This window comes from Gossypium hirsutum, chromosome A09 (assembly GCF_007990345.1).
Source record: "Gossypium hirsutum isolate 1008001.06 chromosome A09, Gossypium_hirsutum_v2.1, whole genome shotgun sequence".
NCBI lineage: Eukaryota > Viridiplantae > Streptophyta > Magnoliopsida > Malvales > Malvaceae > Gossypium > Gossypium hirsutum.
In genome coordinates this window covers 35620523-35640504 of record NC_053432.1, presented here as the reverse complement: position 1 = coordinate 35640504, position 19982 = coordinate 35620523, and the positions used below count along the sequence as shown (strand labels likewise).

The 19982-nt window shown below is 37.1% G+C and overlaps 1 non-coding gene across 1 annotated transcript; it reads right to left on the bottom strand.

The window, feature by feature from the left end:
- Positions 1-388: 388 nt before the first annotated feature.
- On the bottom strand, positions 389-495 carry LOC121207244 (small nucleolar RNA R71). Its single transcript, XR_005902335.1, has one exon. It is a non-coding gene; the product is annotated as a small nucleolar RNA R71 (small nucleolar RNA).
- Positions 496-19982: the final 19487 nt, after the last annotated feature.

Here is a 19982-nt window from a genome sequence, read left to right as displayed (position 1 = left end):
CCTTATTGCTGATGATAGGGATAGAGCTTTACGACAATATGCCGTGCCAGTTTTTAATGACCTTAATCCAGGTATTAGAAGACCTGAGATCGAGGCACAACAATTCGAGCTAAAGCCAGTAATGTTCCAGATGCTTCAGATAGTGGGCCAGTTCAGTGGAATGCCTACTGAAGATCCTCATCTTCATTTAAGACTGTTTATGGAGGTGAGTGACTCTTTCAAGCTAGCCGGAGTACCCAAAGATGCATTACGATTAAAATTGTTCCCGTACTCGCTGAGGGACAGAGCTCGAGCCTGGTTAAACTCACTGCCACCGAACTCAATTTCTACATGGCAAGAGTTAGCAGAGAGATTTCTTCTGAAGTATTTCCCGCCTAGCAAGATTGCTAAGCTGAGAAATGAGATTACTGCTTTCCAACAAATGGATGATGAGTCCTTGAATGAGGCATGGGAAAGATTCAAAGAGTTATTACAAAAGTGCCCTCATCACAGAATTCCGCATTGCATCCAACTTGAGACATTTTACAATGGTCTCAACGTTCACACAAGGATGGTAATAGATACTTCTACTAACGGTGCTATCTTATCTAAGCCTTACAATGAGGCTTATGAAATCATCGAGAGGATAGCCAGTAATAATTATCAGTAGCCAACCAATCGAGCAACGTCAGGAAGACGAGTTGTTGGAATCCATGAAGTGGATGCTCTCACTTGCATCCCAGGTATCTTCGATATCTTCAATGTTAAAGAATCTTACCATTAATGGGTCTAACAGTTTTGCAGCTCAACCACCTAACCAATATGAGAATATAGCCTGTGTCTATTGTGGGGAAGGACATGTGTTTGAAGAATGTCTGTCAAACCCAGAATCCATGTACTACATAGGTAATTAGAACCAGAACCGAGGAAGGCAAGGGCTGCAATCCCACTTTTACAACCCATCATGGCGAAATCACCCCAATCTTTCCTAGAGTAACCAATGGGGTGGAGGCAGTAACAACTATGCCCAACCTAGACCAACCCAGCTGCCTAGTTTTTCACAGCAAGTTTAGAAACTAGTTCAGGCTGAATTGTCCAATAGCTTAGAGAATTTATTGAAGGCATACATGGCGAAGAATGAAGCCACTCTAAGGAATTTGGAGAATCAAGTGGGCCAGCTTGCTACTGAACTTAGGAACCGTCCACAAGGTGCTTTACCTAGTGATACGAAAAATCTGAGAAATCCAGGGAAGGAGCATTGTAAAGCACTAACATTGAGGAGCGGAAAAATGGTAGAGCCCAACATCATTGAAGCTGAAAAGGAGTATGCTGAAGCTCAAGATTCGGAAGAAGTTCAACCGAGTGTTGAAGTTCCTGTTCCACTAGAACCAGAACCTGCAATACCTGAAAAGGTAACCTCAGAACCAGCCAATTCTGATCAGCCAACCATTCCGTTAACAGTAGAATTACCACCAAAGAAAAATCAACCAGTACCAACTCCAGTATATAAACCTCCACCACCTTACCCTCAAAGACTCTAGAAGCAAAAACAGGAGGTCCAATTCAAGAAGTTCCTTGACGTACTCTAGCAACTTCATATCAACATCCCGTTGGTTGAAGCACTTGAACAAATGCCAAATTACGTAAAATTCATGAAAGATATCCTTTCCAAGAAGAGAAGACTTGGAGAATTTGAGACGGTAGCTTTGACGAAGGAATGCAGTGCATATCTTCAAGACAAATTACCCCCTAAGCTAAAGGATCCTGGGTGTTTTACCATTCCATGCAACATTGGAGGAGCTTATTGTGGTAAGGCACTATGTCGATATTTAAGAAATTGGGGATAGGTGAAGTTCGACCTACTAGGTTACACTTCAGGTAGCAGACCGATCCTTAGCACATCCAGAATGAAAAATTGAGGACGTATTGGTACGTGTAGATAAGTTTATCTTTCCTATTGATTTTGTAATTTTAGATTTCGAAGCAGACAAAGAAGTACCAATTATCCTGGGAAGACTGTTCTTAGCAACCGGAAGGACACTTATTGATGTCTAGAAAGACGAACTTACTATGCACGTTTAGGATGATCAGGTAACATTTAACATTTTCAAGTCAATGCGATTTCCTGACACAATAGATGATTGTTCTGCAGTATCCAACTTAGAGGATTTAATAGTGGAGAAGGAACTCAACTCTGTTGAGGATCCATTGGAAAGAATTTTGACATCAGACCCTCCAAGTGATGAAGAGGAGGATGGAAACTTAGCTTTGCTAGAAGCTAATCAAAAGGTATTTAATCCACAATCCCGTTTAGAATCTTTGGATTTAGAGGAAAGAGATTACACACAGCCGAAAGCGTCAATCGAGGAGCCACCTAAACTAGAACTCAAGGTATTACCTTCTCATTTAAAATATGTTTATTTAGGTGACGCTTATACTCTGCCTGTGATTATTTCAGCAGAGTTAACTACTGAGTAAGAAGAGAAACTTATCTTAGTTCTGAAACAATTTAAGAAGGCTATCGGATGGACCATAGCTGATATTCGTGGTATTAGTCCATCTGTATGCATGCACAAGATCATCCTGGAAGATGGTGAAAAAGGGATGATCGATGGACAAAGAAGGCTGAACCCCATCATGAAGGACGTAGTGAAAAAAGAGATTATCAAGTGGTTAGATGCGGGTATCATTTACCCCATCTCAGATAGTTCATGGGTAAGTCTGGTCCAGTACGTACCAAAGAAAGGAGGTATCACGGTCATAGAGAACGAGAATAACGAGTTGATACCGACTAGAACAGTTACGGGATGGAAAATCTGCATCGATTATCGGAAGCTAAACAAGGCAACTAGGAAGGATCACTTCCCTTTTCCGTTCCTAGACCAGATGCTGGTTAGACTCGCGGGGCGAGATTACTACTGTTTTCTCGATGGATACTCAGGGTACAACCAGATTACGGTAGCACCAGAAGATCAACACAAGACCACATTCACTTGCCCGTACGGTACATTTGCATTTAGACGTATGCCATTCAGTTTATGTAATGAACCTGCTACATTTCAAAGATGTATGATGTCTATTTTCACTGACATGGTTGAGAAATTTTTGGAAGTTTTCATGGACGAATTTTTAGTGTTTGGAGATACGTACGATGATTGCTTAGCCAATCTGGCTAAGGTACTTAGGCGATGCGAAGAGACAAATCTAGTCCTTAATTGGGAAAAGTACCATTTTATGGTACGAGAAGGTATCGTTCTGGGGCATCGGATAACAAGACATGGGATCGAGGTAGACAGAGCAAAAGTAGATGTTATTGAGAAACTCCCACCTCCAACATCTGTAAAGGGTGTTAGGAGCTTTTTAGGCCACGCCGGGTTCTATCGAAGATTTATCAAGGACTTCTCCAAAGTTGCTAAACCTTTATGCAAATTATTGGAGAAGGAAACGATATTCAAATTTAATGAAGAATGCTTAAAAGCTTTCAATGACTTGAAGAATCGATTAGTCACGGCACCCATAATTGTCACACCAGACTAGGACTTGCCATTTGAATTGATGCGTGACGCAAGTGACTTCGCAATAGAAGCTGTCATGGGCCAGCGATGGAAGAAAATTTTTCATCCCATGTACTATGCAAGCTGAACTCTGACAGGAGCTCAGTTAAACTATACGGTAATAGAAAAAGAGTTACTTGCTATCGTTTTTACTTTCGACAAGTTTCGATCTTATCTTGTAGGTACCAAGGTAACTGTCTATACAAACCACTCAACAATTAAATATTTACTTGCCAAGAAAGACGCTAAGCTGAGGTTGATCTGATGGGTACTACTTCAAGAGTTCGATTTGGAAATTCAAGATCAAAAGGGAGTAGAAAACCAAGTAGCAGATCACTTGTCCAGATTGAAGCCGCAAGAAGGGAATTCTCCACTTGTACCGATTCAAGAAACATTTCCAGATGAACATATACTGAAGGTAAGTCATGTCCATAATACCCCTTGGTTTGCTGATATTGCTAACTTTTTAGCTTGTGGTTAAATGTCGTATGATAAGACATATCAACAAAGGAGAAAGTTTCTTCACGATGTAAAGTACTATTTCTGGGAGGAACCATATCTGTTTAAAAAGTATGCAGATCAGATGATTAGGAGATGCGTGGCAGAAGAAGAAATACCAAAGATTCTATACCACCGTCACTCAGCCCCAAGTGGGGGACATTTCGGAGGAGCTCGTACTGCAGCCAAAGTATTGCAAGCCGGATTCTTTTGGCCAACACTATTCAAGGATGCATATGCATATGTAAAGAGTTGTGACTGATGTCAAAGAGTCGGAAATGTCACCAACAGAAATGAGATGCCTCGAACAAACATCATTGAGGTCAAATTATTCGATGCTTGGGGTATTGATTTTCTTGGGCCCTTTCCTTCGTCTTTTGGTCACAAGTATATACTGGTCGCAGTAGATTATGTGTCCAAGTGGGTTGAGGCAGAGGCATATCCGACAAACGATGCGAGGGTTGTGATGAAGTTTTTGCAGAAACACTGTTCACGAGGTTTGGAACCCCGAGAGCCATCATTAGTGATGAAGGGTCCCACTTTATGAACAAGTGGTTAAAATGGTTACTAGACAAGCACAGGGTGAAACACAAGGTTGCAACGGCTTACCATCCGCAGACGAATGGACAAGCTGAACTGGCAAATAAAGAAATCAAGGGCATATTGGAGAAGGTAGTTTGCCCGAACTGACAAGACCGGTCCAAAAGACTACATGACGCCTTATGGGCCTAGAAGAAGCGTACAAGACACCTTTAGGGATGTCATCCTATAGGCTAGTTTTCGGTAAAGCATGTCATCTACCTTTGGAGTTAGGGCACAAAGCTTACTGGGCTCTTCGACGATTCAACTTAGATCCTAAGCTCGCAAAAGAAAAAAGGACCTTCCAACTCAAAGAGTTAGAAGAATTCCGAATGTTCTCATATGAAAATGCCAAATTACTCAAAGGGAGACTCAAGAAATGGCATGACAAACACATCCGGGTTCGAGAATTTGAAGCAGGTCAGCAAGTATTGTTGTTCAACTCGAGATTGAAGTTCTTTCCAGGTAAGCTAAAATCATGTTGGTCCGGTCCATTTACAATTCACAGAGTCTATCCATACGGAGTTGTTGAACTCCAAGGTAAGAGAGGTAATTTTCAAGTTAATGCTCAGCGTTTGAAACACTATTGGGGGAATAAAACCGAACGGGATAATGTCTCGTTTATTTTGTCAGATATTTAATAATTTTTGTGTTTTGTTTAATAAATAATTTAGGGTCTATTTTTCGGGTTTAATATGTTTAAATAAATTCTGTCTAGGATGTTGGAACTTAAGCGGGACCATTTGTGACCCCTCCAATCTTTCCTGGGAATTTATTTTAACATAATTTTCCAAGAAATTTTTCCCTAATCAATAAAATAAATTTTTGTTTTTCAAATAAAAGGGTCAATTTGATCCAATTTTTAATTTGCAACTCAATCTTTAATTTTCATTAAGTCTAGGGAGTTAAATTAAATTATTTTTAAAATTTGATTGCTCTTTTCGTAAATAATAAAAACTAGATGCCTCTTTTTGTAAATTTTTTTAAAGGGCTTCTAGAATAAATATTTTTAGTTAAAAAAATGATAATTATTAATATATAATTATACCCATTATAATATATATTAATTATTATCAATTTTTAGATTTTGGTTGATAAGTTTTGATAATAAGATGATAATCTTTAATATATAATTATATCTATTTATATATTAATCTTTATCAATTTAGCATGAAATTAGGATTTTATCTTTGTTTTAATAAATTAAATAGCAATTAATAGTTTAATATATGCATATATCTAATTATTAATTGTTGTTATCTTTGTATAGGATTAGAATTTAGAATTTTTATTAATTAATTTGTTTTAAGAATTCTACTATAATTCCTATTTCCCCCCCTATAAATACTACCATCTTCCCATTTACCTAACACTTAAAACCCAAAGCACCAAAATACCCAAGTGCTAAAACCCCAAGCAGCAGCAGCTCTAAGCAGTCGGCCAGCACACGCCCAGCTCCATCGCACGCACGTCCCGCGCACAACGCACGCGTTGCCTCCAGCGGCCCCAGCCTCAGCTCACACCAGGCCTTCACTCCACGCGTGGTACCTGCCCTACGCACCATCCTACGTGCGCCTGAGTCCCACCTGCTGTCGAACGCCTGTGTTGCTACTAGCCCTACTGCGCACCGCTGCTCCCACACGCACCACGCCCGCACGCCCTAGCTGCTTGTGCGGCATTCCTTTCCCATCCATCCTAAGCCACAAACCTCCAACCCTTCTTTTAAATTCCCATCTTTTTCTTCATTATTATTATTAATTCCTAGAGTTTTTATTTTTTTACAAAAAAAGGTGGTAAGGCCTAGTTTTTCTTAATTTTAATTTTAATTAATTAATTTTTCAAATCATTGAATTATTAATAATTCTTATTAAAATTTATTGAGAAACTAGTTTTTCCATCTTATGATCAGGTTAAACATGCCTCGCAAGAGAACTCGTGCTTCCGCTCAAATTGATGAAACACAAAACAAATTCCACTATGAAGAAGCGAAAGTGAGATACAAAAGTATCTTCAAAAACTAACAGATGCATCCAGAAAAAGGCTTCACTTTAAAGGAGAGCAACTACCGAGACTTTATGTCTCGTATTCGTCAAGTTGCTGAAACCCTAAATTGGGAGTTGTTTTGTAAAAAGAGACCAAGTGTGATGAGGAACTAGTTCGTGAGTTTTATGCAAATTTAACTTCAGGCGAGATGATAGAAGTTCCAGTTCACGGAATCAAGGTACCGATAAATTCAAATGCTATTAATGAATTCTTTGAATTACCAGATCTCGAAAACGATGAATATTCCACATTGATGAGCAATATCAAGCCTGAAAATCTGCGAGAAATTCTCGAGGAGCTTATAGTTGAAGGTTCCAGTTGGACTGTGTCGAAACAAGGAACCCACACGTGTCGAAGAGAATACTTAACACCTATTGCAAAGGTATGGTTTTATTTCATCCGTTTCAGCCTTCTGCCTAGCTCACATGGGACTACAATTTCATTGGAGCGAATGGTCTTACTATACTTAATCTTAACGGGTAAAACCATTGATGTGGGAAAGATCATCTTGAAAGAAATTTGAAACTGTGCCGCTTGACGTGCTGGCCCTTCTTACTTCCCCTTTACAATAACTATTTTGTGCTTGAAAGCAGAAATTCTTGCTAATGTCAAGAAGACAGGGTACACCCAAGGCACAATTACATATTGGGTCCACTACCGAGTAGCCGGAGACTCAGTTCTATAACAATGAGTTGAAGAAAGTGAAGACCCTGAGGAACTTGATGAAGAAGAAGATCCCACAATGCAATCATTTGAAGTCCCTGATAAGGTGGACCTAATAGAGCCAAAAGATGAATTGGATGCTGGAACTTCAATGTTTCGAGCTAAATCGTCGAGCCCAGACCTTCGAGATGAGCTATCAAAACTGATGGACTTAATGCAACATATGCAATGGCAGCAAAAAGCCTACTGGAGATACTAAAAAATAAGGGATGACTCGATAAGAATTGCTTTTAAGAAATATACAATGACCCATTTATTTTTGTGCCTGAATTTCCAGATTTCATATTCGAGCCATGGACTCCACTCTCGAAAAAGGAGTGAAGCGATTCATGCAAAGGCAATAGTGATGGAGCAAAAGATGAGTCAAATACAGAAGGGTCTGTAAATAAATAAAGGGAGGATCTTGACTTTATTTTATCTCTATTCTTAGGTCATTTTAGGATTAAGTTTAATTAGGAATTTATTTTTATTTTTTGCATAATAAAACAAGAGAGGAAAATCACTAATAAAATGTGAGCAAGTCACAAAACTTAAAGTGTGGCAATAGATATATACATGTCTAGGATTGGATTTAGAAAGAGCTTGGTACTTAAGCAGTCAAATTGACTCACCTCCTCTTTTCTAAAATCCTACCTAGTGTATAGTATCTATTCGCTTTAAACAATGAGGATACTGTTCATTTTTAGTTGGGGGTCAGAGAAATTGAATTATTTCCACTCAGGATAAAATTTTTCTTTTAATTATGATTAGGATATATTTTGTTTAGAAATTTGAATTTTGTTAAGTATGCTCAATTTAAGTATGAATAAAGTTCTATTATTTCAATAAATTATTTTGTTAGCTTAATAATGACATAAATGTGTTTTTTAAAAAAAAACATGCAAATTCGTACCATAAAATTTTTAGTTCTTTAGGAAAGTTAGGTATGGATGAATGTTTAAGTCTTTAGAATTGACTTAGTAAGTTTCTTGAGGTGAAATCCTAGGGAGCATGAAACGTTGGAAATGATTTAGGCAACTATTGTTTGGACTGTTTGAGCCTTTCAAGCCCACCATGGTATATTTTATCCATTGAAACCCAACTTTGAGACTATATGGCCTGATTTTCTTCTGACCCTTATAATAATTAGCCATTACTTTTTGCTTAATAATCTTAAAATTTTCCTAAACACTAGACTCGGTAATATTCTAGATGTTGTTCGAAAATAAGTTTGGGCGAGTTGACAAGAAGTATCAATTGCTCGAGAATTGCAGTACACAAAATAAGTGCTCGTGTTAATTGAAAAAAAAAGCACATATATTTGAAAAAGAGCATATGAAAGTCAAGTTGGTGTATCGAAGGTAAAAACTCCGAAGGTTCAATTGACGCTGAGTCTAGGGTTTTTTAAAACCAAAATTTATCCATCTTTCAGTTACCCCTAGCCTAGCCACGTTACAACCCTGATAAAGACCTATTGATTCAAAGTCCTCATGCTACCTACATTAGTGGAGAGAAATTGCTACGATCAACATATGAAGACATAAGTTAAGCTTAATGATTGCAACTTAGTCTCTAATAAAGGAATAAAAATAAAATTGGTAAGGATTAACATGTCTTTATTACAAAAGCATTTAGTCTAAAGTTTTCTATAATAATAAGTGGTTGAATTTAAGTTGAACAATATGCATACTTCAGTAGCATAACTAACAAATTTCTTGTCTTTGAGCATAAGTATTTTAAGTTCATAATTTTGGGAAAAATGTTGTTTTGAAGGAATTTTTCAAAGGTGTTTCCGAGAGATTCTTTTCAAAATTTGCGCATTACTCGAGACGAGCAATGAATTAAGTTTGGGGGTGTGGAAACACAAAAATTTATATACTTTTTCATACCCAATTCTACTTAAATTCATGCAAATTCGGTTAAATTCTTGTAAAAAATTAAATATTATAAAATAATTAACTTATGTTTAAAATATGAACATTATAAATTTTAATTAATTTTGTAGTTAATTTTGATTAAATTTGGTTATTTTTGACAGAATTACACAATTGGAGAAAAAGGGCCTGGTGAACACTGCGAGAAGAACAAAACCGAGAGCAATTTGAAGTAACGAGGCCAATTAATTTCCAGCTCAAGATGGTCCAGAAATGTGTATTAATTCATAATTAAATTAATTTTAATTTATTTCCTATTTAATTTAGGTTAAATGAATTAATTTTAATTAATTATGAAGAAAGGGCCTAGTAAACCGCACTGGTTGAACCGAATGAAGTGAGCCGAATCAGCCACTACTTGGACTGAACAGAACCGTCCATTGGCTGACCCAAATCAAAAAATTAGCTGATAAAATATTCTTTCAAAAAATCCCTTGAAAAACCTCCAAATTACGTTCAAACCCCACATTTATTTTAGGCTTTGTAGATTTGCCCCAGCTTATTTTTAGCAAGGTTGAAAGCTTCAACCTTGCCATGTGTGTGGCAGGCCATGGGAGGGCTATCTTGGCTGCTGAATTTACTATTTTTAGCAGCCCTCTTCAGCTATAAAAGCCACCCTATGCTGCCCATTTCAAAGCATCCCTCAACATCCCTCATTCCACAACATTCTCTCATCCTCTCTTCACTTCTCTCAAAGTTTCCTCTCCATTTCTCCATCCCATTTTCCCTTCCTCTTGTGCCAATTTCCTCTCTTGAGAAAGAGGTGTTCTTCATCCATCTTGGGCAGCAATCAAGGATTCATAGAAGCTTTGCTCGACGAAGACAACGGAGACTAAGAACGGAGCAACAGTCAAGCTGCAGAGAAACATTGGATTTGCTTTTTGTTCCCTTTCTTTTTAATTTCTGTTGTTTTTATGATGAACCTATCTATGAAAAATATTGTTGTTGAAATGGTTATTTTAATCAATTTAGCTTGAATTTAATTCGTGTTGGGTTGATTATATTTCACCTACTTGAATTATTAAATTAGTGTTTATGCTGTTATAGGCCTCAGTGAAATGCTTGATTAGGTAAAATCATGCTTTGGTTATCTGGAATTATAATTGTTTAGATAACTAAAGAATTAATTGTTTAAACGGATTGAAATTGCAATTAATGGACTCATTACTTAATCAGTGCATGTTTAATTCTTCTAAGGTAACTAAAAATTAAATTAGCATTGTATTTGGCAATACATATGCCTTGCATAACTTGCAAGATTGTTGTGATTAAATTGTTTCAAGGTATGGCTACTTTGTTACTTCACATAATCTTTTACATGTTTATTAAGTTGAATTAATTGGTTGAATTGACATAGAAATATGCGAGAGATAATTTAATTTAATAAGTATGTTTGTGCGATAGCATGTTTACTTTATTAAATCTGTTTAGTCGGTTAAATTGGCATAGGGATATGTTTAAGAGATAAATGAAATTTTTTAATTAGTAAATATGTTCATAAGTTAGCAAATTAATGGGTTGCCATGAATTTATTCATAACAGCATAAGCACGAATTTAATATTTCTAAGTTAAACAGGTATAATTAATCCAACACAATTATATCATCTTGATTAAATCTTAATTGAAATCGTGCACTAGAACTCTTTTATTTTATTTAAATTGTTTGCTTAGTTTTAAAATTTTAGTTTATAAATCACTCTTTTCAAACCAAAATCATTTTTACCTCACCAAAGTGTTTTAGTTAATTTCGTAAATATCACTTTTTACAGTCCCTGTGGGTATGATAACTCGACATTTACTTGTCACTTTTTTACTTGTTACGATTGTGTACACTTGCACATTTCCACCGTTCCATGTTGCCGTGTGAATTGGTGGTATGTATTGCTTTATAGGTAGGTGTAAGTAAGGGTGGCAAAAAGGCTTGGTAGGTAGCCTATTTTTGTCCACACGGCTAGACACACGGGTGTGTGCCTAGGCCGTGTGTGACACACAGTCAGCCCCATGTGTGTGTTGTTCGACCATGTGTCACCTGCACCTCGAATTTGCAAGTCAGTATGCATGGTAGTAAACACATAGGCAGAGACACAACCGTGTGTCTCAACCATGTGGAGGACACGGCCTTTGGCCATGGGCGTGTGCCTTGGCCGTGTGCCTCAAATTGGTTGCTGACGTCAGAAAAAGAATGTCAAGGTTTTTACACATGGGCTGCAACACGGGCATGTTATGGGTGTGTGAGGGACACGGGCTATAGACATGGGCATGTGCTCAACCGTGTGAAAACCTTTGTAGGTTTGAATTTGGAATTTAATTCACATGGGCTCGAGGCACAGGCGTGTCTCCTTGTTCTTAGGCCGTATGAACCACACGGGCCTTCAACAGGGCCAGGTCAAAATGGCCACACGGGCGTGTCATCTTTCCAAATTGGCGTGTGCCCCTATCTCAAGTTACAGTCTTTTCAAAGTCTTTAAAGATGTTTAGTTTAATCCCAAATAGTTTCCTAAGGATGATTTGGGCCTTGTAGGCCCATATTGAGAATTTTTAGATTAAAAGCGAAAATTTTTAAATTTGATTTAGTTTTTATAATTTGAAAATGATCGTATGCATGCGTTAAGTTAGGTAATGCCTCGTGCCCAATCCCAGCCTCAAACTCGGGTGAAGGCTATTACACACGCTCGTGTCTCTGCTCGTGTGGACAAAAATAGGCTATTTACCAAGCCAATTTGTAATATCCCGAATTAGGGCCTAATCGGAATAGTGGTTTCGTGACCATAAATCCGAGATAGAAATAATTATTTTATAATTATTTTTAGGTTTATGACATGATTGCATGATTGTGTGAAAATTTCGTGATGAAATTCTATGCCTAAAGTGCTTAAATTGAAAGTAGGGACTAAATCGAATAAGTTGCAAAACTTGCATTCTAGAAGTTTTTAGTATGAAATTGTTTTGGAATATTAATGAGGAGGTCTTAAATAGCAATTTGACCAATTTTAAGTTCATGGACAAAATTAGGACATGGAAGGAATTTTTGGAAAGTTTAGTACTAAGGGTATTTTGGTCATTTATTTATTAAAATGAATTAAAAACAAAATTAAAAGCCAATTTTTGTCCATCTTCTTCATTAGGCCGAAATTTCAAGGGTTCTCCATAGCTAGGGTTTGTTTCAAGCTTCCAAGCTCCATAGTAAGTGATTCCAAGCCCCGTTTTTAATGATTTTTACGATTTTGAGATCCCGGTAACTCGATAAGCTTATGTTAGCAATAATTTAACCTAGGGTTTATATTTGGAAAAATAACCATAGGTGAAATTTGTGTATTTTGATGTTTTATGATAGAATATGAAGTTTTAAATTATGTTAGACAACTTGTACTACTCGATTTTAAGCAAAAACGAGTAAAAGGGTTTAATCGGTAAAAATACCTAATAGTCACAAGTACATGTTAGAGTGAGAATTTGATGTTGCCATAGAAGAGAAAAGTGATCAGCATGTTGTAAAACATAAGAATAAGGAATAAATTTTAATCCCGAGCCTAGGGGCAAAAATGTAAATATGCAAAAGTTTAGGGGTAAAATTGTAATTTTGCAACAATTTGAGTTAAGGATTAATTTGATAATGTGAGTATTAAATAAGCTAAATGTGTTATTTTAGATCAAGAAAGACGTGGAATCGACCTCAATCGAGGAAAAGAAAAGATTGTGGACTAAATTGCAAAATCTTTGTATTTTGGTACCAAGGTAAGTTCATGTGTAAATAATGTATCATAATGGTTATTTTTAAGTTATTGATGTTAATTATATGTTATGCTGAATTTTATTATGAAATGTATGCTTTGTGGTTAATTTCAAATAATATGTAAATTATGTGAACTACTTGTTAAATATAATTGTTACCGAGTATTGATTTCGGCATTCTACGGAAGACGGCAAGGATAAGTGTTCGAGGAAAAATCCCGTTTGAACCTTAGGAATAGATTAGGATACAAGTGACATGTCACTAGGATGATTGAGCATCCGAACTCGTTGAGTTGAGTCCGAGTTCACTTATGGATGCGAATGTCCGAACTCGTTGAGTTGAGTCCGAGTTCGTGAGATGTAACTAGGCATCCGAACTCGTTGAGTTGAGTCGGAGTTCACTTATGGATGCGAACGCCTGAGCTCGTTGAGTTGAGTCCGAGTTGGCTTATGGGCGGGTTACATGATTGCTTGATTGCATATATGGCACTTATGTGCAAGTTATCCATGTATCCGAATTATATTCCGATGTGTTCAACGGGTAAAGTTCTACTCAATGGAGGAATATTCGAGATGTAAAGAGAAGTATTGGTGAGTGATGTGAAATGGTTATTTTGGACAGGTATGTATTTAACCCTCGGGTTGAGTATTGATACAACCACGATAAGGTAATAAGATGATGAAAAATGATTAAAAATGTGTTATGTGTTTTAGTGATACATGCTAATGTTGATTGGTATGACTGTTTGTTATGTTACTTATTATTTGCATATGAACTTACTAAGCATTTATGCTTACTCCCTCCTTCTTACTCATTGTAGTTTTGGACAAGCCAGCTCAGGAGTCGGGATAGGTCAAAGGCTCAGTCACACTATCCGGAAGACTTTTGGTAATGGCTTGTAAATTTAAGTATAGCATGTATAGCAATATACTTTTTTTTGTGTAAATGATCTTATGGTATGGTGATGGAATGATTGAGGAAATGCTTGATAATGATAAATTATGAAAATATTTAGTTTAGCTTATATTTGATGTTAAGGAAAATTATTAAGATACTTAGTGCATAAAAACTCATAAAAGGGATGAAATTTGCCATAAACAGAATACTGCAGCAACACTGACGCGAGTTTAAAAATTTACTAAAAATCATAGAAATTGAACTTGGTGATGGAATACATATAAAATTGAATCTTATTATGTCTAGTTTCACATGAAACAAATGAAACAGGTAAAGGAATTATATGTTACAAGATATTTGAATTTTAGTGAAACATGGTCATAGCAGTTTCTGAATCCCCTGTTCCAACTTTAGAAATTCACCATAAATTTTAAAGATATAATTCGGTAGTATATTTTATATTCTCAGAATCCTTATTTAGTCTAGTTTCATTAGAAACAAACCTCATAGTCATATGGATTTTTTACAGAGAGAAATATGGTTCGTAGTAAACAGAGGTCAGACCAGTCAAGTCCTGAAACAGGTGTAACTTAAACTAATAAACTGTACTAATTGGCCCTAACAAAAAATTCTAGAAAAAAATTAGTAGATAGGTATATGAGTCTAGATTTAGGGAAAATTTACGGATCTTGAATTCGAGTTTCGTAACTCGAGATATGATTTTTCTTGTGACTGTGATGCAAGTACCTTAAAAGCTGTGAATGTAGAAATAAATAATCCAAAGTTCTAAATATGTTAAATTAAGCTTAGTAACACCTCATACTCGACTCCGGCGACGGTCTCGGGCGTGGGGACGTTACATTTAGTGGTATCAAAGTAGATTTAGTCGGTTCTCGGACTACGTGTTGTATGTACGGATTTTGCTATACATGCCATATGTATGAATTGTGATAGTGTGACGACTTCTGACCTTTTTAAATGATTTTTATATAGTAAATGGATCCCGATCCAGCTGTGGCAGATGAAGTAGAGAGTAATGCGCCACCTCCGGCTGAAGGGGCAGCTCCGACTGAAAACCCACCTCCTACTGTTGGTCAGGGAGGAGGAGAAAGGGATCGGGAAGCCTTTCTCCAAATGATGAGTGCATGGTACTCTGAGTTCGTTCGTACGAACCCAAATGTACGACCTCCCCCACCTCCCCCAATTCCCTAACCTGTACCCCCGATGCCTCAAGGTATGGATATGATAAAATTTCACAGAACCCCCGTTGACAGAATTCGTAAACAAGGGGCTGAAGAATTTAGAGCAAATATTGATGATGATGCAGAGAAAGCAGAGTTCTGGCTTGAAAATTCTATCCGGGTATTTGATGAATTATCTTGTACACCTGAAGAATGTTTGAAATGTGCTACATCTTTGTTGAGAGATTCAGCCTATAATTGGTGGAAGACTTTGATTTCGGTGGTACCGAAAGAGAGGGTAACCTGGGAATTCTTTCAAGAAGAGTTTCGGAAGAAATATATTAGTGAAAGGTTTATTGATCAGAAATGTAAAGAGTTTCTTGAGCTGAAGCAAGGTAATATGACAGTCTCAGAATATGAAAGAGAGTTTGTTCAATTGAGTAAGTATGCTAGGGAATATGTTCCTACAGAAGCCAAGATGTGCCGACGATTTGAAGACGGGCTCAACGAAGACATTAAAGTATTTGTCGGGATCCTTGAACTAAAAGAAATGGTAGTACTGGTTGATCGAGCTTGCAAGGCTAAAGAACTACTTAAAGAAAAGAAAAAGGTAGAGGCTGAGACTAGAAATTGGAAGAAAAGACCGATGAGTAGTTCATTTTCACAGCAACCTAGAAAGTCAAGGAATATGATTCCTCATTCCCAAGCTTCAGCTGGACAATCATATGGGAATTATAAGAAGCAAAATGTGGGTCCTAAATCTCAGAATACTTCTGCAGCCAGTGTAGGAAACTCGAGATTTGTTAAACCCGAGTGCCAGCGATGTGGTAGAAATAATTTTGGTCCATGCAGAGCAAATGAATGTTTTCGATGTGGTTCTCCGGATCATTTTATTAGAGATTGCCCAGAGAGAGCTGAGAAAGAAAAATTTCAGAATGTAAAAGCTAGTGGTGCAGACTCGAGGGGAAGGTATGCGAGAAAAGTTGAAAGTGAAACAAGCAGTAAGAATGTAGCCAGGGATGCACCGGTTAGACCTGAAGGAAGGGCTCCGGCTAGAACTTATGCTATTAAAGCGCGTGAAGATGCTTCCTCACCTGATGTGATTACCGGTACATTTTCTCTCTATAATGTTAATGTTATTGCTTTGATTGATCCCGGTTCTACTCATTCATATGTGTGCATGAAATTGGTGTCTAGTATGAATATACTTGTTGAGAACACAGAATTTATGATTAGAGTGTCGAATCCGTTAGGCAAATGTGTGACTGTTGATAAAGTATGTAAGAAATGTCCTTTAATGATTCGGGATCATTACTTTCCGGCTGACTTGATGTTGTTGCCGTTTGATGAGTTTGATGTTATTTTGGGTATGGATTGGTTGACATTGCATGATGCTAAAATAAATTGCAAAGAAAAGGTTATAGAATTAAAGTGTGAAAATGGTGAAACTCTGCGGGTTGAATCAGATAAATCAGAGGCATTGCCTAGTGTGATTTCTTCAATGTCGGCTCAAAGATATCTGAGAAAGGGTTATGAAGCTTATTTGGCGTATGTAATTAATACAAAAAAAGTTGAAAAGAAAGCTGAATCAGTGCCGGTTGTGTGTGAATTTGCGGACGTATTTCCAGAAGAATTGCCGGGTTTGCCTCCAGTCAGGGAAGTAGAATTTGGTATTGATTTGATACCGGGAACAGCTCCGATTTCGATTGCTCCGTATAGAATGGCACCAGCAGAGTTGAAGGAATTAAAGTCGCAGTTGCAATAGTTGACTGATAAAGGTTTTGTGAGACCGAGTTTTTCACCTTGGGGTGCTCCCGTGTTATTTGTGAAAAAGAAGGATGGTTCTATGAGGTTGTGTGTTGATTATCGGCAGTTAAACAAGGTGACAATAAAAACAAGTATCCGTTGCCAAGAATTGATGATTTGTTTGATCAGCTAAAAGGAGCGACATGGTTTTCAAAGATTGACTTGAGATCTGGGTATTACCAACTGCGGGTAAAGGAGTCGGATGTGCCTAAAACTGCTTTTAGAACAAGGTACGGTCATTATGAATTTTTAGTTATGCCATTCGGGTTGACAAATGCTCCTGCTGTGTTTATGGATTTAATGAATCGCATATTTCGGCCATACTTGGACAGATTTGTTGTGGTGTTTATAGATGATATTTTAATTTATTTAAAAGATGAGACAGAGCATGCTGAGCATTTGAGGATAGTTTTGCAAACTTTGAGAGATAAGCAGCTGTATGCTAAGTTTAGTAAAAGTGAATTTTGGCTCCGGGAAGTTGGATTTTTGGGTCATATTGTTTCAGGTGATGGTATACGGGTTGATCCTAGTAAAATTTCAGCCATTGTTGATTGGAAACCACCGAAAAATGTAACTGAAGTTAGAAGTTTCTTGGGGCTAGCTGGGTATTATCGGCGGTTTGTAAATGGATTTTCTATAATTGCTGCTCCTATGACTAGACTACTCCGAAAGGATGTTAAATTTGAATGGACGGAAGAATGTCAACAGAGTTTTGAAGAATTGAAAAAGTTATTAACTGAAGCACCAGTGTTGGTACAACCCGAATTAGGTAAAGAATTTGTGGTGTATAGTGATGCTTCTCAAATGGTTTGGGGTGTGTACTCATGCAAGAAGGAAAAGTGGTGGCTTATGCTTCGAGGCAGTTAAAACCTCATGAGAGGAATTATCCTACTCATGATTGGAATTGGCTGCAATGGTGTTTGCTTTGAAGATTGGCGACATTATTTGTATGGTGAAAAGTGCCGAGTATATACCGATCACAAAGTCTTAAATACTTGATGTCACAAAAAGACTTGAATTTGAGACAGCGAAGATGGTTGGAGTTATTGAAAGATTATGAGCTTGTTATTGATTATCATCCGGGAAAAGCGAATGTGGTTGCCGATGCTTTAAGTAGAAAGTTGTTTTTTTCTTTGAGAGTTATGAACACTCAGTTGAAAATGTCAGATGACGGTTCGATTCTAGCAGAGTTAAGAGCAAGACCGATGTTTTTACAAGAGATTTCTGAAACTCAGAAAAATGATCAAGATTTGCTAGCCAAAAGAAAACAGTGTGAAGCTGATACGGGATCAGATTTCAGAATTGGTTCTGATGGGTGCTTAATGTTTAAAGATCGGATTTGTGTACCGAAGAATGAGGAATTGATTCAAAAGATCCTACAGGAAGCACATAGTGGTTATTTCTCGATTCATCCAGGTAGTACGAAAATGTATAATGACTTGAAGAAAATGTATTGGTGGAATGGAATGAAAAGAGATATATCAGAGTTTGTGTCCAAATGCTTAATTTGTCAACAGGTGAAAGCTAACACCAAGTACCTTCAGGATTACTCCAGCCTATTATGGTTCTGAATGGAAATGGGATCGGATTACTATGGATTTTGTTTCAGGATTGCCATTGACTCCGGGAAAGAAAGATGCCATCTGGGTAATAGTTGACAGATTAACTAAGTCGGCTCATTTTATCCCGGTACGTACGGATTATTCTCTTAACAAGTTGGCTGAACTGTATATTAGAGAAATTGTTAGATTACACGGAATACCATTATCGATTATTTCAGATAGAGATCCAAGGTTTACCTCGCGGTTTTGGCAAAAGTTGCAAGACGCGTTAGGTACGAAGTTAAATTTCAGTACTGCTTTTCATCCACAAACTGATGGACAATCAGAAAGAATAATTCAGATTCTTGAAGATATGCTTAGATGTTGTGTATTGGAATTTCAAGGAAGTTGGGAAAGATACTTACCGTTGGTGGAATTTGCTTACAATAATAGTTATCAGACGAGCTTGAAAATGGCACCTATGAAGCATTATATGGTCGTAAGTGTCGAACGCATTGTATTGGACTGAACTCAAGGAAAATAGATTTATGGAGTTGATCTAATAAAGAAACTGAAGAACAAGTGAAGATAATTCGAGATTGTTTGAAAGCTGCTTCAGATAGACAGAAATCTTATGCAGACCTAAAGCGAAAGGACATTGAATTTCAAGTTGGTGATAAAGTATTTTTAAGGTGACTCCGTGGAAGAAAGTCCTTAGATTTGGACGGAAGGGCAAATTAAGTCCGCGTTTTGTTGGGCCGTATGAAGTAATTGAAAAGTTGGACCGGTAGCATATCGGCTAGCATTACCACCTGAATTAGAGAAGATTCATGATGTGTTCCACGTATCTATGTTACGTCGGTATCGTTCGGATCCTTCACATGTAGTTTCACCGACAAAATTGAACTACAACCAGATATGACCTACGAAGAAGAACGATTAAGATTTAGCTCGAGAGGTCAAACAACTAAGGAATAAAAATGTTGCACTTGTGAGGTGTTATGGCAAAGGCATGGAGTAGAAGAAGCTACATGGGAATCCGAAGAACTATGAGAAATCAATACCCACATCTGTTTACCGGTAAGATTTTCGAGGACGAAAATCCTTAAAGGGGGGAGAGTTGTAATATCCCGAATTAGGGCCTAATCAGAATAGTGGTTTCGTGACCATAATCGAGGTAGAAATAATTATTTTATAATTATTTTTAGGTTTATGATATGATGCATGATTGTGTGAAAATTTCGTGATGAAATTCTATGCCTAAAGTGCTTAAATTGAAAGTAGGGACTAAATCGAATAAGTTGCAAAACTTGCATTCTAGAAGTTTTTAGTATGAAATTGTTTTGGAATATTAATGAGGAGGTCTTAAATAGCAATTTGACCAATTTTAAGTTCATGGACAAAATTAGGACATGGAAGGAATTTTTGGAAAGTTTAGTAGTAAGGGTATTTTGGTCATTTAGTTATTAAAATGAATTAAAAACAAAATTAAAAGCCAATTTTTGTCCATCTTCTTCATTAGGCCGAAATTATT